Raw genomic sequence first — 25,424 nt, 5'->3', positions numbered from 1 at the left:
GTCATAAAAATGTAAATGCTGAATATCAATATCACCAAGATGATACAACTATTAGGGAGGATGGGGTGAAGGGGAGGAAAAGAAATGTGCCCATAGAAAGAAAAGTGAAAAGAGAAATTACAGCAGGCTCAAATCCCGCAGAATGGAAAAGTAACAGGATACACATATTATTTAGAGATATGAAAGCTACCAAAACAAGTAACTATAAGAATTGAAAGTGACTGTCTCTGAAGAGCACAGAACAGCAGAGGCAGGAGGATGCGAGGGTTCGGAATAAGCCTTATAGAACCACTTGACCCTATAAACAACATCCATGTCAAAGTTCTAAGTTCAAGTCAGTATTTTAAAATCTCCAGATTTAGGATACATCCAACCCAGAAATAGCAAACTTCTACCTAAAGAAAAAGGAAGTCGTTTTTGTTGGAACCAAAAAGGATGAGAAGGCGTCAGGGGACAGTGAGAGAGATCAACATCACAAATCAGAAGGAGACATCAAAGCATAATTTTCATCCTTCTAACACTGCCCAGGGCTCTCTTCTTCGGAAGAGCATATGAGGACTCTGTGTCACCTGCTCTTCCCTAGCCCCCACCATTAGCCACCAGACTAGCCTTTGCCAATCATTTGCATTACAAGTCATTTCAACACGTGTTGACACTAGATAGTTGATTAAGGATAGGGAGCAAGAAGCACAGTCTTGGCAATGGAAGGGAAAGGAAGAGACAGCTATTTACATGTCGCACAATTCATACCCGTGAGGAAATCCACAAAGACCAAGTGGCTGACTAGTGGTTGACAGGTGCGGATGTAATAACTGGGACTGAGCGACTGCTAGGGATAAAGAGATTGCCACCAGCCAACCCCTCTCTCCCTCATCACATCAGCAGAGGGATGGATTTGGAAGGGATGCAATACCCTTCTCGCATGCCCTTGTCTGGCAGAGAAGTATGTCCAGTAGAGGTCTATTGGAGAATGTCCCCAGAGTTCCCTCAGAGGCTCCAGAAATGCCTTCTCTCAAAAAGAACTCCATACACTGTTTCTTTCTCACCTGAAGCAATCCTGTTACAAGAAGACAATCTTAATTCTTCTCAGGGCACCTGGGTGGCTCAGTAAATTAGGCGACCAACTCTTGGTTTTGGTTCAAGTCATGATCTCATAGTTTGTAAGTTTGAGCCCCTGCACTGACAGCAGAGAGTCTACTTGGGATTCTCTGTCTCCCTCTCTCTCTGCCCCGCTCCCACTCGTGCTCAAGCTCTCTCTCTCTCTCTCTCTCTCTCTTTCTTTCTCTCTCTCTCTTTCCCTCAAAAGTAAATAAACATTTTTTAAAAAATCAGTTCTTCTCAGGGCACCTGGGTGGCTCAGTCGGTTAAAGCATCTGACTTCAGCTCAGGTCATGATCTGGCAGTTCGTGGATTTGAGCCCCTCATCAGGCTCTGTGCTGACAGCTCGGAGCCTGGAGCCTCCTTCAGATTCTGTCTCTGTCTCTCTCTGTCCCTGTGCTCTCACTCTCTGTCTCTCTCTGTCTCTCACTCTCTCAATAATAAAAAAAAAAAACATTAGGGGTGCCTGGGTGTCTCAGTCTGTTAAGCATCCGACTTCGGCTCAGGTCATGATCTCACGGTCCGTGAGTTCAAGCCCCGCGTCAGGTTCTGTGCTGACAGCTCTGAGCCTGGAGCCTGCTTCAGATTCTATGTCTCCTTCTCTCTCTGCCCCTCCCCTGTTCATGCTCTGTCTCTCTCTGTCTCAAAAATAAATAAACATTAAAAAAATTTTTTAAATAATAAATAAACGTTTAAAAAGTGTATAAAAAAAGAAAAAAATCAATCCTCACCAAAATTTAAAGTTTTGACACTGATATCTCTAACAAGATGTAGTGGCCTTCCCTGTGGCAGAGTGGTATAAACCAACAGACTAGGTTTTGTATTCATACTTTTTCCAGAAAAAGAGATGTATTTATTTTCATTGTTCTGGGCTTGCCTGATAATATTTTTTAACTGAGATATAACTGACATAAAACATTGTGGAAGTTTAAGGTGTACCACTTGTTGATTTGAGTATTTATATATTGCAAGATGATTACCACTGTAGTAGTAATTAACCATTCTACTGCATCATATAATTATCATTTATTTTTTGTGGTGAGAACACATAAGATCTAGTGTCTTAGCAACTTTGAAGTATAGAATATTGTTGACTAGAATCACTATGCTGTGCGTTAGATCTCCAGAAAGTATTCAACTTCGAGTTGTAAGTTTGTGCCCTTTGACCAACATCTCTCTGACTCCCCCACCCCAATGCCAGGGTTGGGGTGCACCAGGAGAATTCTTCAATACCCTCTGAGTCGAATTCCTCTCTTTCCCACATTCCCATGTTCCGTTGCTGCCTGTGAATTCTCATCACATACTCCTTTGACAGAGGCATTTATAGCACTGATTAGCTATAGTCAAGTGGCTCTTCCTGGGGTTACAGGAGGCAATCCATTGCTTTCCATTAAATGTCAATTTGATTACTTTAATATGAGACCAATGCTATAGTTTTTGTCTCTGGATTCCTGTGGGGAGTTCTCATGAATTCCTTAAAAGACTTGACCCCTCTACCTCTGACTTGTGTGACTCTTGGATAAGTACTTAACTCCTTTCTCATCTGTGAAAGGGAAATAGAGTTCCAAGGCTCTCATGAGTCTGAAGTGAAATCATGACCTGAAAATTCCTAGCCTAGAGTCCACACACAAGGAGTGCTGGAGAGAATAATCTAGTTTCTTTCCCTCTGAGGCCACACTATACAGAGGACCCTAAGACAACCACAGCCCTGGTGAGCAAGATTAACACAAGGTTCAGACCAAAGCATTAAGGCCTTTGCTTAAATCGCTACTCTGCCTTCAGGTCACTCCCTTACCACCTGACTCCACCAGCTCCCACCCCTGGAGAGCAAGTACCAGTTCTGCCCTGCCCTTCGGAAGAAAGGCCAGGAGCAAAGGGGCCCATCCCAAAATACAGACAATAAAAAACATTCCAACATAGAATGGAGGCACAGAGTTCATGGTCAGCCACAAACAGAGTTATTCAAAAGATAATCAGAGAAATTCCAAGGCTCCACTCCTCTACTTTATCTTCGGTCCTAGTTCAGAGCCCCAGGTCTCCTTTCAGCTGACTCACAAAGCCAAAAGACGCCCTTCGGGCCAGTTGTCTTTTCTAGGGGCAACAGCTTGAGCGATGCATAGTGCAGAGGGTTTCAGGTGGCCCGGGGGTCCCGCCAGGGCCGTTAGAGACGGTACTGTGCTCTCAGCCACTCACAGCCAAAGATGTGGAGCAGTGGAGCCCAGGCTCAGAAATGGGAAGAAAATTGCTGCCTTTAATTCTTATGTCCCTGGCAGAGGGGAAACTATGAAAGCCGATTTCTGAGCAGTGAACCAGAAATTAGTTAATCTCTCCTGTTACCTAGTTGTGTTTCCCCAGGCAAAGCTTGATATCTCTGAGTTTCTTCTGTGAGGAAAAGAGGTGGGATTAATTCTGTGAGACTCCTTTCCACATTAGGGTCCTTTCCTGCAAACATCTGTACCTCATAAATATTCTCCTACACAGGAGACAGCGAAGGGAAACAGATGAGCTGTTGTTACAGGATAATGGAAACTCTATCTTCCCCAAGCTTTGCATTGGAGCCAAAGCTTAAGTACCAAACAACAGTTGTCAAGAACCCTCTGGTTTAAAGTCAGGTACTAGACCCACTAGGCAAAACTTGCAAAGGGTAAAGTCAAGAGGCAGTTTTACAAGCGTAGACTATTATTCACTCCCAAGCTTTATTTAAAAAGACTAAAATGTCCCTGGGGGGCTAGACGGAGGACTTCTCTAAAAGGGGTATATGCTGTATGTGCCTTCTCCTCACACCGCTCCCATAGGCTGGGAAACGCTCTCCCCTCATTTTAAGGCAAGAGAGCTTGTGAAAAGGAACCTCACACACCCACTCAGAGACCGACAAGTGCTCCTGAAGTTGGAAGAACTCAGGGATTGCCATTCACATCTGAATCAAGTCCAAGGGCAAGAAGGTTGGACTGGAGGAAGGGGACAGAAAGAAGAAATAACTGAATTGGGAGGGGCCCATACTTCAAGTTAGGCTGGACAAAGGTGCGCGTGTGTTTTCCCAAGGCCAAATACGGACTCCACAATAGAGAACCAGCCAGAGAGATTAAAAGAGACTGCCCCCAAAACCTTTCTCCCGGGGGTGAGGCAATCTCTGTGGGAAGAGGCCACCAGAGGTAGATCGCAGGGGCGTTCGAAGTGGCCATCCAGACGATATTGCCTAAGTTAGCAAACCGCAGCCAGAGATTCCTACTAGAGAAATCTCTGTGGAACCCACAAACAGGTCCCCTGAGAAGAGGATGACAAGTGCAACTGACCTATTCAGTACGACCCTCTTGTTTCTCCTGTCTCCTCTCCTCTTAGTCAACCCTAGAAAAGCCTGAAGCCATTACTAAGAGGCTATATGAGGTGGACAGACAGACACCGAACGCACTGCCTTCCTCCCCTTTCCCCACTGCAGATTTCTCAGGCTGAGGCTGTCACAAAGAGGGGGAGGGATGAAGAGGTTTGGGGCCTTTATTTTTTTATGAAAGTGTTCAGACACACGGCAAAGGTTGAAAAAATGTTAGAGAACATCTGTACGCCCACCACCTAGATCCTTGCTGTATCACATATCTATCCATCTTTCTAGCCGTTCATTACTCCATATTGGTTTTTAAGCATTTCAAAGTCAGTTGCAGACACAAATATACATTGCCTAAACAGCTCAGCATGCATTAACTGGAGTTCAGTACAGTTTTTGATAAAAAGTTTACATATGATGAAATTACAAATCTTAAGTATGTATTCGCTGAGTTTTGACAAAGTATAATATGTATAACCTAAAATTCTTATCAAATACAGAACGTTACCATAACCCCTACCTAAAGTCCCTTTATGTCCTTCCTCAGGCAATTGCCACCCATATACTCTTAGATTTTTTTCAAGCCAAGGATAGATTGGGTTTGCCAAATTTTAGAAGTCCATGTAAATTAAATCATTTAGTTAAAAAATTATCATTTCAGCAAAATGTTTTTGATATTCAACCCTATTGCTGTACATGTCAAGAGTTCTTTTGCTTGTATTGCTGGGTACTATTCCACAAATGAATTAATATATTTGCTTATGCATTCTCATGTTTATAGACACCAGAACTGTGTCCAGTCTTTGGCTGTATAAATAAAGCTATTATGTTCTCCTACCAGGTTTGTTTTTAAAAATTTTTTTAACATTTATTTATTTTTGAAAGGGACAGAGCATAAGCAGGAGATGAACAGAGAGAGAGAGAGAGACACAGAATCTGAAGCAGTCTCCAGGCTCTGAGCTGTCAGTACAGAGCCTAACGTGGGGCTTGCACCCACGAGCCGTGAGATCATGACCTGGGCTGAAGTCGGACGCCCAACCGACTGAGCCGCCCAGGCACCCCTACCAAGTTTGTTTTTTTAAATATACATTTTCCTTAACCTTGAGTAAATACTTACCAGTGAAGTTACTGGATGTATAGAGTAAGTGTGTGTTTACTTTTATAAGGAAACTCCAGAAATTTTCCAAAGTCATTGTACTTTGTATTCCTACCAGCAATATGGGAGAGTTTTGGTCACTCCACATTCTTACCAACACTACTGCTTAATCTTCCCAAACACCCATTTTGGTGGGTGTGGAGTGGTACCTTGTTGTGGTTTAATTTGTATTTCCTTGATGAGTAATCATGCCGGGTACTCTTTCCCATCTGTGTATCATCCTTGTGAAGTGTATCCTGAAATCTTTCCTTCTCCTGGAGGGTCGTTTTTGTTGTTGCTGTTCTTTTATCTTTTTATGGTCAGGTTGTAAAAAAATCTTTATATACCTTCAAATCTTGTCTTTGGTCAGAAAATGCATTTAGTTTTTTTTTTTTTAATTTTTTTTTTAACATTTATTTATTTTTGAGACAGAGACAGAGCATGAACGGGGGAGGGTCAGAGAGAGAGGGAGACACAGAATCTGAAACAGGCTCCAGGCTCTGAGCGGTCAGCACAGAGCCCGACGCGGGGCTTGAACCCATGGACCGAGAGATCGTGACCTGAGTCAAAGTCGGCCACCCAACCGACTGAGCCACCCAGGCACCCCAGAAAATGCATTTATAAATCTCCCAGTCTGTGGCTTGCATATTCACTGACTTAATGTATCTTTAGATTAGCAGAAGCTTTTACCAATTTTTCTGCTAGATCCTGTGTCACTTGTTATAAGCTGTATTTTCCAAAAAAAAAAAAAAAAATGTGTTCATTTCATCCACACTGTTGAATTTGTCCCCTTAAAGTTGTTCATAATAGTCTCTTTTTTTTCCTCCTGGTTTTATATATTTACTCAGAAAGTGATTCAACTATGGAATGATGTATTTTTAGCACTCTGAAATCCAATGTCTTGAAATCCTCTTTCCCTGCAGTACTGTTTATTACAATTTTATAATCCTGAACAAATTCTCTTATCTGAAGTTTTTCATGCATTCAGGTATTTTGCATGATGTCTGATGTGATCAGTAATGAAGGTTGCAATGAAGTAGTAGCTGTAATCTACTCTACATAACCCTCTTGTAATCTAAAAACAGGGGAAATTCTTTTCTGTACTGGCAGCTATAAAGTTGCCAAGTAGTAACTGTCCACCTGAAAGGAACTGGTCATCTTTTCCTTGATCAATTAGTATGTCCAGCTGAGAACCCAGATAGGATTTCACAAGATGGGTAGCATCATAAACCTTCCATTTACTTTGATCTGTTCCTAAATATCCACTAAAGGGTTTTGTTTTTTTTTTTGTTTTTGTTTTTGTTTTTTTTGCCCCAAGGACAGAGCACTGGGTTACAAATTGGAGCAAATGCTGATACAGATTTGTATTTTCCAGGATTCTTCAAAGCACAAATCAAAGCTCTGTGGCCTCCCATGGAGTGGCCAAAAATAGGCATCCTTTGGAGGTCCACCGGAAAATGGGCATTTATGAGTTGGAGAAGCTCTTCAGTTACATAAGAGTACATTCTGTAGTTAGTTTTCCAAGGATCTTTATGGCATCCACATAAAACCCTGCACCTGTGCCAAAGTCCCAGTTCTCATCTCCTCCTTTAATATTGCAGCCATGAGGGCTGGTATCTGGAGTGATTACAAGGCTATATTCTGAGGCAGCTTGATGAGAACCAGAGTTTGATATAACATTTTGTTCTGTGCCAGTGAAACCAGACAGCCAATACAGTGCAAGGCATTTTCCAGTTTCTGCCTTTGGTGGTAAGTAGATAGCAAATTTCATTTTGCAGTTCAGTTCAACAGTGTCATGTTCAAAAACTTTCTGCAATCCTCCAAAGCACCTGTTGCTGGAAATTGGTTTATGAGCAGCAGCCAGAGTGGAAAGGCAGGGCCTCAACTTCTAACGTTGTTCCTGATATTTTCTTATCTTCCTCATGTCTATAGGATCTGTAGTGATAATCCCTCTTTCGCTTCTGATATTGAGAACTAGTGTTTTCTCCTCTTTTTTTCATGATCAGAGTAGCTAGTGATTTATTAATTATAATCTTCTCAAAGAGCCAGCTTTTGTTTTGTTAGTTTTCTCTCTTTTCTGTTTTCATTTATCCAATCTCTGCACTTTTATCTTTATAATTTCCTTTATACTATTTCCTTTGGGTTTTCTTTGCCTTTTTTTGTTTCCCCTATATTCTTCAGGCCATTGAGGTGAGATCCTTCCCTTTTCCTAATATTAGCATATAGAGCTATAACTTTCCCTCTAAGCACTCCTACAGCTGTATTCTACAAATACTGATATGTTTTATTTTTATTGCTATTCATATTGCAATGTTTTCTATTTTCTCCTGTGATTTTTCTCTTTGCTCCGTGGATTATGTCTAATCTCCAAATAGTCGAAACTTTCCTACATATCTTATTGCTGATTTCTATTTTAATTTTATTGTGGTCAGGGAACATACTGTGTGTGGTTTCAATTTGATTTAAACCATTGAATTTTTTTTTAATGACCCAGACTGTGATTTACCATATGCTGGTGAATACAATATACACTTGAAAAATATGTGCATTCTGTGGTTGTTGGGTATAGTCTTCTATAAATTAGCTTGGCTAAATTTTGTCTAGTTGATCTATCAATTGCTTGAGAGATGGGTATTCAAATTACCAATAAAAATTGTGGATTATCTATTACTACTTATTTTGCTTCATGTAGATTAAAGCTCTGTTATTAGGTACTTATATATTTTTTTAATGTTTGTGCTTCCTGGTGAATTGATTCTTTTATTATCAGGAAAGATCCTTCTTTTTCTTTTTGACTTATAACACATATTGTCCAATATTAATATAGCTACTCCAGCTACTTCTATCATTTTGTTTACATAGTATATTTTTAAAGTATATTTATTTAAATCTATCTATAGTTTTATATTTGAAGTGAATCTCTTATAGACAACCTATAATTGGGTCTTTGAGCTTTGTTGTTTTTTTTTTAACCAAGTAGCAATCTTTACATATTAATTGGAGTGTGTAGCTTATTAACATTTAATGTTATTAAATATTGACTTACTGGTGACTGAATGATGTGATTGGATTTAGGTCCATCATTTCATTATTTGCTTTGCAATTTTGTTGGTTTTCTGTTTGTCCTCTCAGCTTTTTGTCCCTGTTCCTTTTTTCTGACTTCTTTTGGAATATTTACATAGTTTTTATGATGCCACTTAAAATTATCCATTGAATTTTAGCATTTCTCATTGATTTTTCTAAACATTAAAATATGCAAGGAAGAATAGGTTTTAAATTGGATGAGATTTTAAAATTTTGAAATTAAATGGGATAGGATTTCTTAAACCCTAAAGTTGTTTAAAAAAATACATAGGATGCCAAATTCTTTATCTAAAGGATGGATAAGAATGAACCCCAGAGCAACTTTGAAGGATAAAGGGAAAAATTAACCATCTCTGTTTCCTCCTTACTAGAGTCAGTGCATTCCAGAAATTCTGGAATTCTGGAATAACTGTTTTTGTTATTTTTTATAATTGTTACAATCATTACAATTATTCCCAGACAAGAGAATAAAAGCAGTGGGAAACTGATGGCAAGAAAGCAAGAATTATCAAGAGCTGCCTTTCTGCCTCACTTTACTATTTGAGAAATACAGTCCACATGATGGCTTTTCACAAAGATGACTGAAGAATTTTTCCCTCTATTACCCTTCTTTTTACATTCTGAATGGACAATATATCTTTCTTTCCATAGGAATCTGTTAGAGATATTGGAGAACAATTCCAGCTCTAGACCAAAATCTGATATGAGTGGAAATGTGTTTCATTTCCGTTTTTGATACTTCCTTTTTTGCTGAGAACGAGGTGAAAAACAGACATTGATTGAACCTCTACTATGGTCCAAACTCTGTGTACAAACTTTATATACATTATCTCATTCAGTCCTCAAAACTACCTTATCATTGGGGCCCCTGGGTGGCTCAGTTGGTTAAGTGGGCAATTCTCCATTTTGGCTCAGGTCATGATTTCACTGTTTATGGCATCAAGCCCCAAGTTGGGCTCTGTTATGACAGTACACAGCCTGCTTGGGATTCTCTCTATCCCTTTCTCTCTCTCACTGCCTCTCCCCTGGTTGCATGTGCACATTCTCACTCTCTCTCTCTCTCTCTCTCTCTCTCAAAAACTAATAAAAAAAATAAAAAAAAAAAAAAAAAAAAAAAAAAACAACTACCCTATCAGGCAGTTACTATTATTTCCACCATTTTACACAAAGCATAAAGTTCACAGAATCGACATACTACGTCCAAAACCTACCGAGAAGTCACCAATTTATCAGGAACTCAAAAAATTGGTATGTAAAAAGCACTTCTAGAAATTTTCTCCTGAGGCAAATGTCCAAAGATGTCCAAAGACATTTGCAGGAATGTTTTCCCCAACACTGTTTACAAATGGAAAACTGGAAGCAGCCTAAATTTAGCCCATAATTAGCAGAATTTGGTTAGTTATGGTGCTTCCATACTATAGAATACTGCACAGATGGTGACAGATCATATTAAGTTAAAAAAATTTTATGAATCCAAGAGACATGTTCAATAACATTCATTGTATTGGTGCATAAACACAAATAGGAAGGAAAAAGCACAGGTTATCTACAAGTGGTTATTTACTGGATAAGGGGGACAAGATTGTAAGAGGATTTGCACTTTCCATATGCTCTGGTATTGCATGTATATGCTCTGGTTTCATGTATAACTTGTATAATTAATTTAAGTATATTTTATGGTCAGCATGATTAGTAGGTAAGATGATGAGAGTTGCTTTAATAGAATCCTTCCTGTTACTGCAGCTGATTTCTATAGCCAGAACCTTCCCAGGGAGGAGAAGGGGAAGAAGGAGAACTCTAGAACCAGAAGACAGCAATACTGATGGCGGTGGAGGGCTGGAGAAGGTAGATCTGAGCGGCCAGGCTTGGCAGCAGCCCTGCTTAGCAACCTCAGAAAACCCTGAACTTGATGAGTACTCAATAAATGAGTTGAACTGAAAAGCAAATCCACACCAGTTGTGACTTACAAATAAAAGTCACATGTATCACCAATAATAAGGTATAGGCAACATACAATGAAAAAGAAGCCATTTTACACTCTTAAGATTGGCAAACACTTTAAAGCTTAGCAATACCAAGTGAAGCCAAAAACAAAACGAGCTGTCCAACGTCGCTTATGGGAATACAAATTATTATGACCACTTTAAACAATTTGTCAATGTCTGGTAAAGTTGGACACAAGCCTGCCCCACATATTAGCAATGCCACACATGTTAAGAGATGCTTTTCAAGAGACCTACGTGGGAACGCATATGGCAATAGTGTAGATATGTCCATTTGGTAGAATATTAGTCAGCAGTGAAATTAAATAGACTAGAGTTTCACATTTCAATATGGATAAATCTTGAAAAGATAAAAATGAGCACAGGGAGCATCAGCTGTATCTGTAATGTTCCATTTTGCCAAAAAAAGGGGGGGAGGGGAGAAGAGGGACACTGGATAACAAAAAATAAATAAATAAAAGAATCTGAACTATATGTAGAAAAATATTCATATTTTTGATACTCTGATGTTGATGATGGGTGTCGGTTATCTTAGTCTCTGTCTTTTCTGTATTTTTGAAGAATTTAATAGGAAGAAAAAAGAGAAAAGGCCTAGAAAAGAATATTCTGAGAAAATACACCAAAATTTTAATGGTGATTATCTGGGAAGATTCTAAGTGACCTTAGTTTTCCTTTTTATGTTTTTTTATGTGTTCTATTTGTACATATGAAACATGTATTTCATTTATAATAATAAAATGTGTTATTTTAATGTAATATAGGGGCACCTGGGTGGCTCAGTCAGTTAAGCATCTGACTTTGGCTTAGGTCATGATCTCATGGTTCATGCCATGATATGGCATCAGGCTCTCTGCTGTCAGCTCAGAGCCTGGAGCCAGCTTCCGACTCTGTGCCCTCCACAGCTTGCACTCTGTGTGTGTCTCTCTCTCTCAAAAATAAATGAACATTAAAAAAATTTTTTTAAGTAATATATATACAATTTTTGTGACATGTGATGAAACTATATGAAATACAGGTGCAGCAAAAAGGACCAGAATTAGACTAAGAGATTAACAGTATTGTTTGATCTTTGGAGTTGGGGTAACAGATGGTTTTTTGTTCATACTTTGCTCTAAACACCAATTTTTCTAGAGTGAGAAAGTACAATATTTATGAACATTGGCTTATATAAAAGGCTACAGGTTTTAAATGAAAAGAAATTCAAATAGGTTTTTCCAGCACTGTAAAATGTTCACGGTCCTAATGATAAACTTAGTTATAAAAAAAAAATTCTGTTCTTAAAGAAAAATTGAATTAGAGCAGATAATTGTTAAATGAAGTCTGGTATGATAGTGCAATTTATATTGATATTCCATGAATGCTAGCCCTGCTAATCAAAATATTGAGTTAAATAGCATGAGCTACTCCCTAAATAAATTCTATGAGTGGGGGTTATTGGCAAAGGGGAACATGAGGTCCTAAGTAGCCTACTGACCTGAGTTGTCTCCATGGAGAAGGACGCATCAGAGTCATTTAATCAATGCTGTTTCTTTTATAAATCGTCAGGGACTCTCCTAGGAAACCTTTAAGAGATTGATTCCTTATTACCACTGATATATGTTCCAATTAAATTTTTCACATTGCCCTCCTGGGACTGCCCAGCCTGAAGGGAAAGAAGATGTGATCCCAGTCTTTCATGCCCCGTCATTGACAAGATGCTTGCATGTTAGGGACGCCATGACCAGCCTGTTGCCTAAAATCCGTAATGGAAAACCATGGCACTGCCCAAAATCTTAAAGCGCTACTCTAGAATAAGCACAAAACTCTGACAACCTTAGGATTTCCATATGCCTGTCCAGAGAGGTGTCTTCAAATACAAGTGCGATGTTTTCTTTCTGGAGAAAAAAAAAGAATCTATGAAAATCCTAACATCCCCTCCTCTGACACTGCTCTCCAGTCCACCCTGTTGGTACCAGGCAAACCCCAAGAAACAGTTGCCCTCAGCCATGGTGGGTGGTGAGTTTTCCAAAGCCCGTATGTAACCAATGATCTTAGATCTGAACAATATTATCTCAGATATGAAAATCCAGGATTATTTCCCCAAAGTGTATAAACTCAAAATATAGAGAATTGAAGCAACTTGCCCAGGTCACCCTTGTAGCTCATAAGCCAGGTGGCCATAGACAGGAAGAAGGAAAATGTAACTGTGATGACAAGAAAGCATCAGAAGCAGATAAGCAAATCAAACACTGAATTTTAAAAATTTACATTGTTTTTAGTCCTTTCTGTTTTGCACTTTTCTTGGGTTAATGAGACCCTATAAACATATTTCCATCCACAGTTTTAGAGACTTCTATCTGGCTATCCAGAGGAGATACGGCTGACCACATCCCTAGGTGTTTAATGGCCTCATAAGCTCTCCCTTTTTTCACTTTGCTGTCTCCACACCCATAGAAGACATACAAGGATTTTGCTGCCCCCGAGATTTTGCATCTTTCTGCTCAGCTAATTATCTCCAGCTGAAAAAATGACTGTCCCTCATACTTGGAGAAATATGGTAATCAAGCAACTAAATGCTCCTTTTGCTAATGACATGTTTTTTCAATATGTTCAAATGAGAGGCTCATTGGAAATTATTCACTTTCTTCTAAGTTGCAAAGGAAAATGAAAGGCAAATTATGGCTGTCTAAGCACGTGTTTGCATGGATCCTATCTCCCTGAATTAATTTGCCATCCGCAGAGCTATTGACAGCTAGTGCTTCCCTTCAGCCTTTGCACTTACCCGGTGGAAATGATTAAAGACTTCATTTCCGTGAGGGGTCATTTAGGTGGGCGATGACACCAAAAGACAACGCAGAAGTCATAATGTCCGAAGGAGAGAGTGAGAGAACAATGGTTTCCTTAAGTATTTCAACAGTAGGAAGACAGAGAATGGAGTGTCCGATTTGAAAGGAACTCAGGCCTGCTTATTCACTCTGGTTTTTCAGATGAGGAAACTGAGGCCCAGAGAGGTTATAAGGGGATTGATCAAATTCCATTTGCTCATTTGTAGCAGAACTGAAACCAGGAGCTAAGTGTTGGCTCCTCTCTCCCTCTCCTCCATCCCGTAGCCATCAGTACCAGTAAATAAAAGTAAGTTCAAGATGATGTGGTTTCTGGGGCAGGGGGGCGGTGCTTAAGACAAAGTATGATGGCATACTTGGAAATTTTCTACCAATTCCTCAATTGCGCAACTTCATTGATTCAAAGAAACTGCTTCACTCATACATAAGCCAACACACACAATCCAACAAAGATCATTCATCATTATCTCACTGCACTCAGGGTAGGGAGCTCCACATAGAATGCAGAAAAGGCAAGCGTCAAGGGCACAATAGAAGGAGCCACTCTCCTTCACCCTCCAGCCCCCACCCCCTCCCATCAGCCCAGGTTGATCCATTTTCATTACATTTCTCTTTGATGCAAAATCCCCAAACCTTGGGCAGGCAGCTCGGCTTATCAAATCTGTTCTTAATAATCCATTTTTATCAAACTTTATCTGATGGAACCAAAATATGTTTGATCTTAGTATAAAGTATACTTATCAGTCCTACTGCTAGAATGACACTGCCCTAAAGTGAATGGTATTAAGTGCAAAGTCTTTAGAGTCAGAAAGAAATGAGTTTAAATCCCCAGTCTGTCACTTCCTAGCTGCGATGCCTTGACCAAGTCACCCACAAACTCAGCAATATCTCCCTTAGCATGCTAGGCTCTAGGAACTCAGATACCAGCCCTGCCTTCCTGGCTTTACACTTTGGAGGCAGAGACAGACACCAGCATACCTGTTACCCAAGTTATAGCAACTGTTATAAGTGTTGGGAAGGAAGGTTCCCTGGAACTGTGAGGGCATCCACCAGGAGGATGTGTCTTTCTTGCAAAGGTCAGAGAAGGCTTGCCTCAGGGGGAACGCTGGAGCAGAGATGAGAAGGATAAGAGGGCGAAATGAGGAAGAGCCAGCATCCCAGGCAAGGGCACAGTGCTGGGATGGACCATGTCCAGCCTGGGAGAGTGAGTGTGCACAGTACGGAGCAGAGGAGAGGGGCCCATGGAGAGGTCTGAACAATGGAGAGGCACCTGTGACCACGGTTAAGAGGTTTGCCCTCCTTCTGAGTGGCATGGGGCTGTAGGACATGATCAGTCCCAAGCGTGAACACATCAGAGGACAGCAAGGACACTGGTACCCGGGTAGAAGGCCAGTGCCGTGATTCATACAAGAGCTAGTGATGACATGAATAGAAAGAGTGAACAGAATCTAGGGGATACTTAACTAAAATCATTTAGGTTGTCATGATACATTGGATCAGGGAAGTAAGAGAAAGGAGTACATCAATGCCAACTCAGAGCACTTTGGCTTGTGAAACCAGTTAAGTGGTGGTCCATATTCTGAGAACTAAGATTCAAAGGAGGCAGACGGATGACCTAAACATCTGAGCCTCAGTTTCCTCATCCATAAAACAAGAATGGTAATGCCGTCTTTTAGGTTTTCTTACCCAATCCAACATGGTGGAAAGGGAGGTGGGAGTTCCCACACATACAACTCCAAGCAATTCTCGGACACCAGCAGGGTATCCAAGGATTCACCTGAATTCTAACACCATCTACCCAGAGATAGCATCAGATCCCACAGGTCAAGGGTTCAGTCCTACAAGACTGCCCCCAACCCCACTTCAGACTCCCGTTGCAAGCCCCAGGTTTTACCTGGGCTTCTGACCTACCAGCTGCAGATTGGAGGTTCCAACAATCTCTTCCCCAGGTTCGACTCATATGCTAGAGTGGCTCACAGAACTCAGGGAAACACCATTTACTTAGGTTTGCAGTTTATTAAAGGATATGATAAAGAATATGAATCAACAGCCACATGAAAAGATGTACAGGGTGAGGTGTGAGGAAAGAGGGCGGAGCTCCCATGCCCTCTCCAGGACACCACTCTCTCCAAACCCCCCTCCTTCCATGTTCACCAACCTGGAAGCTCTCCTAATCTGGTCCTTTGGGGTTTCATGGGGGCTTCATTACATAGTCACGACTAAGTCATTGGTCATTGGCTGATTCAATCTCCAGTCCCTTTCCCATTCCCCACCCCCACCGCCCCATCTGGGGGTTAAACTGAAAGTTCCACCCCTCCAGTCCCACGCTTGGTTCTCCTGGCAACCAGCCCCAACCCCCATCCTTTCCAAAAGTCACCTCATTAACATAAAAAAGGTAACTTTGTTGCCCTTATCACAGGAAATTTCAAGGGGTTTAGGAGCTATAAGCCAGAAACCCTGGACAAGAACCAAATACATAAGGAATATTATATTTTGATCATTTGAATGACCAAAAATATATTTCTTATAAATCACAATATTGCATACATAAATCACAACGTTGTCGGAAGGCTTAGAGAAGGTTCCTAGAAAGTGACTGGTATATGGCACACCCTGAAATAAATGGTAGCCCGTCTCAGAGGTTATTCTTTCTTGATCTGATTGCAAATTCAGGATCTCAGGCACTCATTTCTCTTCACTCTCCTCTCTGACCATTCCTTCAAACTGTCAGTTTGCAGATCTAATCACCCTAAATCATCTCTATTATGCCATACTAGCAAAATAGGCAAGGTAGCGATTGCTCTTATAAACTTATTATTGTAAATGTCACAGCTACAGTTTAGCTCACAATGTCCCACTTTGCTGTTGAAGGGAAAACATGTATTGCAAAGGTAGTTCCCATTATTAGCCAAATGCTCGTGCACAAATGTGTTTATTAACCAAGGGCAAAGTGTTGGGTCATTTAAGGGGAGCTGAAAAGCACTGCTCTCAGATGGAAGGGAGGGGAAAAAAAATAACACCTACACAGCACTTAGAGTTCATAAAGCACCGTCACAATCACTGTATCAGCCAAACCTCACACTGTAGGTAGGGGGTGGGGAGGAAGGGCAGGTGTTTTCATGGTTATTTTTACATGTAAGATTAATTTAGAAAAAGTAACTTGCTCAAGCTTACAAAACAAGTGAGTAACAGAAATGATTTAAATACAAGTCTCTGGCTTCCCGTTCTGCATGTGTATCAGAATCCCCCCTTCGACCTCTGCCAATGTCAAACCACTCAATAGGGACCATAAAATTCGCACAGCCACCAAACAGAGGAGCGGGGGCAAAATCAAAACTCCGCGGAACTCTCATGCTGATATGTTATCAATTCATTACTACTTCACCATGATTGTGGTTGCCATTAACAGACAACATGAGCTGAATGATTAGTATATGCCAAGCTACGTGTTAAACATTCCGCAGGCATGATCTCATTGAATCTTTACAGCAACCTATAACATGGATGCTTTTATAAATTAGAATTATAAAAAATACAGATGAAAACGGAGGCTTAGAAAGTTTAAGTTGCTTGGCCAGTTCCTAAATCCTGGTCTCTTTCCACAGCCACCATACTAGACGGGCGTGCTTCTACGGGACATATTATATACATGGCAGCAACGTGACTTACAAATAAAGCTAGTAAAGTGAGTAATTTCAAGTTATCCTGATTTTTTTGGAAAATCACACCATACCTCCCATTATCCTACAAGAAAAGTATGTAATCTAGTTCCCCCATTCAGTGAGCAAATGGGTATGAGCCCTTGTCTGGGCCAGGTACCACCACAGATTCTTGTAATGGTCCCTTTGGAGTACTGAGGTTCCTGTCTCAAATTTCAGTCTTGGCTCTGCTCCTTACCTGCTAGAAAACCTTGGACAAGTTACTTAGCAGCTCAGACACTTAATCTAGTAGTCTGTGAGACGGGGGTGATAATAGTTCTAACATCATAAGATAAGTGGGACCACATGCCTAAAACATTCAGCATGGTGCCTGGGACACGGTCGGTGCTCCACACATATTTGCTATGATGATTTTATATTTTGATGATCCTCCAGATAGCAGAACAGATGTTAGTTTCATTCTACAGAAAGGAAACTTGTTTCAAGACATAAAGTATTTTGCATAATCTCACACAGTTTGTAAATGGATAAGACAAAGATAAGAAATCGGGTCTTCTAAACACAACATAACAAATTTTTGTCATTAAAATCCCGCACAGCTCTCTACGGAGAATGGATCCCGGTATCTGGAAGATCTTGGAAGTAAAAGCAGGATGGAGCCATATGGCTTGTCACACAGGGTTGAGAGGTTAAAAGACCTGGAAGATGATTCAGAAGTGGGAAGGAAGGACCAAGGATTAGAGGCACGGAGGGGAGCATCAGAGAAAGTAGGGGGAGGAGGTTACAAGAGAGAAGGGCTGGAAAAAGAGAGTATGTCCACAGGGATCTGAGAAACTGGCCCCAGGGTACATAATATACCTCCATCCTCCTTCTGTCTTCAGAATTGCCATGAAAATCTAGACTACTTATAAATATAGATGACCCCCATCTGAAACTGGATAAGGAGTGGCAAGAGATAGCATACAGGACAACACCCTCCTAAGCACTGTCTCAGGAAAGCAGTGGGGCCCGTGCTTCATGTTTCATAAGGAGGATAAAAGGTGTGGAATTGGACTGTATGGACCAGGTGTGGCTGAAGACAGAAAGAGGGAGGTAGGGAGGAAATCACCCAATTCTGCACGTTCTGAGAAAACACAGCAAGCAGCGTTGGCTTCTAGGATACCATTCTTAGTCTAGCCATCTTATAGGGGGGGACCCAGGCCATTTGTTCAGAAAGCTTCCATCCTGTCACAAAGCCTAGAAGAGGATTCTTCATTGAAATGCTCACTGACAGTCTTGGAAAGGACATGCCTGATTTAGATAGAAGAGTAAAACTGGATATTTTTCATGATTGCTCCTCATTTATTATTTCACCATGCTAGATAAAGGCCAACCAGGGAGTTCCAATAGCACACACTGAAATAAACGTGTTGTCCCCTTAGTTCTGTCCTTCCCTCTTTGATGAAAATATAATTGATGAAAAACAGAATCTGCATTGGCCACATGTGACTGAAGTTCAAATACTTAGGTTGTTGGGTTTTAAAATCAGATCTGCTAAGATATCATTTGCTTTTATGTCCCTGAGCCTGGACGTAGTAATAATTGCTGGCAACTGCTGGCGGTGGGTAGCAAGAGGGATGGGGAAGAGAGACAAGGGTGGGGAGCAGGGTACTCAGGGAGGAAAAAATAGACCAAGAAAGCTCATCACTCTCCTTAGGAAACTGAACAAATACATCCCTGCTATGTTTTGTTCAGAAGTCAGACTCGGGGCACCTAGGTGGCTCAGCCAGGTAAGCGTCTGATTCTTGATTCAGCTCAGGTCATGATCCCAGGGTCATGGGACTGAGCCCCACCTCAGGCTCCATGCTGACAATGCTGAGCCTGCTTGGGATTCTCTCTCTCTCTCCCTCTCTTTCTGTCCCTCCTCTGGGCTCACTCTCTCTTTCTCTTTCTCTTTCTCTGTCTCAAAATAAACAAATAAATATTTAAAAAAGGAGAAGAAGGCAGAGTTGGGTGTTCCATTAGCCCTCCCTTCTCTCCTCATGCCCCCTTCAACTCCTTTCAAAAGGTACCATATAAAGGATCAGGTAGGGTGGGTGAAAGATAATAGCATTTGGAGTCAAATGATCCAGGGGCGGGTCCCAACATCTACCATTGATTAGTTGAGCAATTCGAAATGGAATATTGTATCCCTTTTGGTTTTGCTTCTTCTCACAGGAAACATGATTATCAGTATGATCAATGAGATAATGCAAGTACTATGTATATTTCCATGAATACTTATTAACATTAATGGACAAAAATATATCGGATCATGGATTTGAACATAAGACCCGAGAGTATAAAACTCCTAGAGGAACACATGGAGGAGAAGCTCCATGACCTTGGACTTGGCAATGTTTTCTCAGATTTGACACAGGAAATAAATGCACAAGAAATAAATCCCAAATTAGACAAGCAGGACTCCATAAAACTAAAAAGCTTCTACACAGCAGAAAGCAATCTATAGAGTGAAAAGGCAAACTACAGAAGGGAGAAAATATTTTCAAACATGAGAAGGAATTAGTATCCAAAATACATAAGGACATCCTACAACTCCATAGCATCAAAACAAATAAGCTGATTTAAAAGTGAGGCAAAGAGGGTGTCTGAGTGTTTCAGTGGGTTGATTTCAGCTCAGGTCATGATCCCAGAGTTGTGGGGTCAAGCCCTGTCTCAGGCTCCACACTGAGCTTGGAGCCTACTTAGATTCTCTCTGTCTCCCTTTGCCCCTCGCCTCCACTCACATGCTCTCTTTCTCTCTTAAAAAAAAAAAAAAAAAAATAGGGCAAAGGACTTGAATAGACATTTTCCAAAGCAAGACTGGACCTTACATTGCCGCACTAAATGTGCCAGATTGACATGTCTTCCCTTCACCCAGCTCTCCCATCACCACCTAATTTGCAGGCATGTTTTTCTGTCTTCTGAGCCCAGCTATTCCATCCATCGGCCTGACTGCAGTCACCAGACCCCAGCCTGGGACAACCAGTGCAGAGGCACATGAAGAAAGTCTGAGTTAGAAATTCAAGGATTCCCCCCAACCTGCCCACAGAATCTCAGCAGCCTGTGGGGAAGATGGCCCCAACAGACATGCATCCTCCGCTTTCTTGTGCTTCAGTTCTACTATCTATGGGTGTGTTTCAACTCCAAATGTGACCTGGAGACGGAGGTTGCCCTGTGAAGTTTGCATTTACTATGACTGGCACGCCTGCATGTTCCAAGACCACACAGGTAAATATGGCAATGGAATTGCAATAGGCTACCATGAGTGGGCAAACTATGGCCTGTGGGTGAAATGCATTCCATTGCCCGCTTTTGGAAGGCCCAGGAACCAAGAATGGGTTCCACATTTTTACACAGTTGAAAAAATTCAAGAGAAGAATAATATGTCATGGCATGTGAAAATTCTATGAAATTATGTGAAAATTATATAAAATTCAAATTTATCATCCATAAATAAAGTTTTATTGGACCACAGCCAAATGCAATCATTTACATATTGTCTATGGCTGCTTTCCCACAATTGCAGAGTCGAGTATTTGCCACAGAGGCCGTATGGCCAGGAAAGTCTAAAATATTTGCCATCTAGCCCTTTATGTAAAAGGCTTCTTGACCCCTTTGAGCTACTGCTCAAAGGCTACAGATTCATTTATCCTTAAGTACAGGTCAAGACAAAACTCTCTTTCGTTCCAGTCTGACCCACTTCATCAACTATGAGCTTACTGCTTTCATTTTGCCCTTTTTATAACACATTTTTCATAACTCTCTTCATGCCATCACCCTGTCCAAAAGCCTTCTCTATACTTTTATAATCAAGAAAAGATCTTTTTTAAAATTTTATTTATTTATTGAGAGAGAGAGAGAGAAAGAGAGAGAGAGAGAGAGAGAGGACAAGCAGGGGAAGGGCAGAGAGAGAGGGAGGGAAGGAGGGAGAATCCCAAGCAGGTTCCAGGCTGTCAGTACAGAGCCTGACATGGGGCTGGATCTCACGAACTGTGAGATCATGACCTGAGCGGAAATCAAGAGTCGGGCACTCAACTGACTGAGCCACCAAGGTGCCCCTGAGGAAAACATCTTTTAATATGCCAGTGGTTTTCCACCATGTATAGAACTAAATCCAAAATAGCTATAATATGCCTTCAGGGCCATTCAAATCTAGTCCCAGTCCCCCCTCTCTTTTGAAACAAGCTGCTGCCAAACTCCCCACTTTGCCACAATGCCTTTCACCTTCACTGACCTAGAAGCTCCCTTACTGCCCTCAAAGTCCAGCCCAAAGCACCACTCCCCTTCTCTTCATATCCTTGAGCAGAAGACTATTTTGTCCACCAATGTTTCCACCAAGGCACATACTTTTAATGAACTTCTGCAAAGAGATGTATCCCACTACCTTGAAATGACTCACATGTACATCTAGCCTGACTGTATCTGCCATGTCCACCAGGAAGTGAGCCGCAAACCATGGTTTCTTTCTCTTTATGACTCCAGCACTTGTCATGAAGAAAGACCATACTATGTGTTCATAAAATTTAATAATAATAGTTATGATTCCTTTTATTGCCTTTTTCATCTCAGTAGTCGAGAAGAGGATTTTTTTTTTTTTTTAAGAGAGAGAGTGGGGAGCCTGGATGGCTCAGTCAGTTAAACATCTAAATCTTGATTATAGCTCAGGTCATGATCTCACAGTTCGTGAGATTGACCCCTGTGCCGGGCTCCATGCCGACAATGAGGACCCTGCTTGGGATTCTCTCTCCTTCTCTCTCTGCCCCTGACCTGCTTGCACATTTCCTCTCCCATTTTTCTCTCTCTCCCTCTCAAAATAAATAAATAAAGATTTAAAGAGAGACAGAGAGAAAGCACAAGTAGGGGAGGGGCAAAGAGAGAGGGAGAGAGAGAATCTTAAGCAGGCTCTGTGCTCAGTATGGAGCCCAACACAGGGCTCAATCCCACAATCCTGAGATAATGACCTGAGCCAAAATCAAGAGTCTGACACTCAACTGATTGAGCCACACAAGCATTCTACGAACAGGATTCTTAAAAATAAAAGATAACCACAGACATAAGACATATCTCCACAGATTCATCCTAAGTAGCTCTGTGACCTTAGATAATCCACTTAGTTTTTCTGAGATGCACATTTCTCATGTGATAGAAAATAATGATGGGACCTAAGTGGCTGACTTTGCCTATATAAAGGGAGAGGATGATAATCAATCATAAAAGTAACAGCCAGCATGAATAGTAGACATTCACATGTCTAAACGTTACTAGTTTCAAAAGAACTTTCATAAACAAGTTATTTTACGTTGGCAACAACAACAACAACGACAACAACAACGAATGCCCAAATAACATACTGTCAGTAAAAGCTATTTATAAATTGTAAAATACACATATGAAATGATATGGCTTTTAGTTTGTATTATAATAACCACCTGACATAGTTCAAAAGCTTCCACCCTAGGCTGGCAGATAGAAGAGGCTGTTTGGAGGCTCATAATGCATTGCAGAGTAGCGTAATTTTATTCTGTATGGTAATGAACCTGCCGTCTGGCTTCCTATACTTCAGCTTGCCCATGAGGAAATAAAACAATACCTCACAAGTTCACAGACCTTAGATTTACAGGATATGTCCATATCCATTATCTGTTATAACCCTCAGGACTGTCCTCACTTGAGATCAGAAATCCATTCTTCAGAGCTGTAAGTGGCTTGCTTTAGACCTTCCAGCAAGGGAGGAAGGACTGCAATTTGAACTGAGGTCCTCACTCTAAGTCCCTGGTTTTCCATCATTTCAAGAGCCTGTAGCATCTTTAGAAATTAAGAAATTGAGACTAAGACATTACAAATCATCTAAGATCATATAATTCATGAGAAAGTTAGGAATCCAGGCAGAACACTTCCCCCTTGGTCCCTAAATAGTTATATTTTCTCTTCTGTGGTAACCAGCCTCAAAGATGGCCTCCAGTGATCCCTATCTACTAGTATTTACACTATAGTATCATCTCCTCCCGTACCGAAGAGGGAAGACTTGTAGAACTAATAGGATATTGAGGAAATAACAATGTGTATTTCTGATGCTAGGTCATAAAAGACATTGTGATTTGCATCTTGCTTCCATGAATCATTTTCTCTGAGGGAAGCCAGTCACCATGCTGTGAGGACACTCAGGAACCCTTTGGAGAAGTCCACATGGCAAGGAGCAGAAACATTCTGCCAAGAGGCAGCACCCACTTCCCAGTCGTGTGACTGGACCTTTTTAGAAATGGATCCTCCAGCCTCATTCAAGTCTTTAAATGACTGCAGCCCCTGCCAATATCTTAACTGTGATCTCATAAGAGACCCTGAGACAGAACCACCCAGCCCAATCGCTCCTGAATTCCTGACACACAGAGGTTGTGTGAGACAATAAATGTTTGTTGCCATCTAAATCACTGAGCTTTGGGGGTGCCTGGGTGGCTCAGTTGGTTAAGCATCCGACTTCAGGTCATGATCTCACAGATTGTGAGTTCGAGCCCTACGTGGGGCTCGGAGCCTGGAGCCTGCTTTGGATTCTATGTCTCCTTCTCTCTCTGCCCCTCCCCATCTTGTGCTCTGTCTCTCAAAAATAAATAAATGTAAAAAAAAAACCTTTTAAATCACTTAGCTTTAAAGTAATTTGCTATGAAGCAATAAATAACTAACATACTTTTCATTGTGGGCAGTAGTTTCTCTGAGGTATGTGCACATTCTTCTTTCCTCTCCTGGATTCCAGGGTTTTCTTCCTAAAATGTAGTCACGAATCCATTTTTTCAGCTGTTTCCCAAAGTCGTTCTCAGAGACATTAATCAAATGAAAGGTGTTGCTTCAGTAATCTGATTCTCCATGGCCTTCACCCAGCTAGATGCCCCAGAAGCTTTCCATCTTGTCCCCAAGCAATTTCCTCATGGTATACTCATGTCTAAAGCCCGAGATAAGGTTGAATAGAAAGTGTGGATGTCACATGCTCTATATCTGATGTGTCCTCTGAGGAACACATAATAAGATATCAGTTACATCTGTTGGAAAATTGGATCCCGAAATGATAGGATCATGATACTTAAATATATTCTTGTTTATTCAGTCCCGATCCTATGTTTCTCTCTTCTTTAAATACTTCTACCCTGCTCCTGTCCTTTATGATTTATCATCCTTATTACTGAGAAACCAAAACCATAGAAACTGGTTGTTAGCAGTAAATATGCTCATCCTTTTAAAAAATGTATTTATGAATCAGAGCCCCTTCTTTTTCCAAAGCAAATAAATTGTGAAGCTTCTAGTCCTCCAGAGACTGGATCATTTATACAACTCTCTTGAGAAATGGAATTAAAGGGTGAAAATCCCGAATTCATCCCCTGTATGCCCTATGAAAATCTAAGATGCTTGTCAAGAGAAAGGAAACAGGATGCTGGCCTATCAGCGTGTTGCCCCGTGGCCTAGCTACACGACCAGGAACAAATGTCACCAAGTCTTTGCAGTGGGGGTGAGAAAGAAGCAGAGCTGGCCACACCTTCCCGAAATACCCAGTATTATAATGAGAACCGAATGAGCTGATTACAAGCGCTTCTCAAACTTTCATGAGTGAGCAAATGCTGTAGAGATTTTAGTAAAATGCAGATTCTGGAATATGGCCTGAGATTCTGTATTTCTAGCAAAACTGCCAGGAGATGCTGGTCTGAGGACCGCATTCTGAGTAATGAGGATGTAAAAGAATCATAGCTGTTAGCAACGAGTCTTGCATTGTTAACATGATCTCCATGGCAAGACACGCAATGCTGGCGAGTGGCAGCAGGAGGACTTAAATCCAAGATGACCTACCCTGGCCTTGCAGCCCCCATGCTGCCTCTGAAAAGGAGCAGGATGTGCTTGGAGCAGGTTTAGGCAACTCTTCCAAAGAGTCATCCTGCCAATGGTTTACCACCAGCCCAGTGCCTTCCCTTGTGACAGTGCAGCCCTGATCTCTCAAAGGCTCCAGAAAATAATCCCAGCAGAGGAGTTATGGATTCATTATAGCTTCCATCACATTATCACATGCTGAGGACTTTCCGGGTTGCCCAGAAAACATCTGTCAGCAAAGACAGATTCAATCAAAAATAAAAATTGAGGCTTAATTCAGCCTGGGGAGGAAACCGATTAACCAGGACATGGGAGGTTAACCCCCTGGGCCACATCTCAGGGAGGAGCCGGGGCTGACGGTTCTGTGTTCATTAGAATCAATTAAGAACTGTCTGCCCCCAGGGATCACAGCGGGGTGAGGTGGGGGGGGGGTGG

General features: G+C 41.3%; 1 pseudogene; it reads right to left on the bottom strand.

Annotated features, from left to right (window-relative positions):
• Positions 1-6,464: 6,464 nt before the first annotated feature.
• On the bottom strand, positions 6,465-25,055 carry LOC121042223 (S-formylglutathione hydrolase-like; annotated as a pseudogene).
• Positions 25,056-25,424: the final 369 nt, after the last annotated feature.

Source organism: Herpailurus yagouaroundi, unplaced genomic scaffold (assembly GCF_014898765.1).
Source record: "Herpailurus yagouaroundi ecotype Mexico unplaced genomic scaffold, PumYag 185, whole genome shotgun sequence".
NCBI classification, from domain to species: domain Eukaryota; kingdom Metazoa; phylum Chordata; class Mammalia; order Carnivora; family Felidae; genus Herpailurus; species Herpailurus yagouaroundi.
Note: the sequence above shows the minus strand (reverse complement) of the source record. Positions and strands in the feature narration are given on the sequence as shown.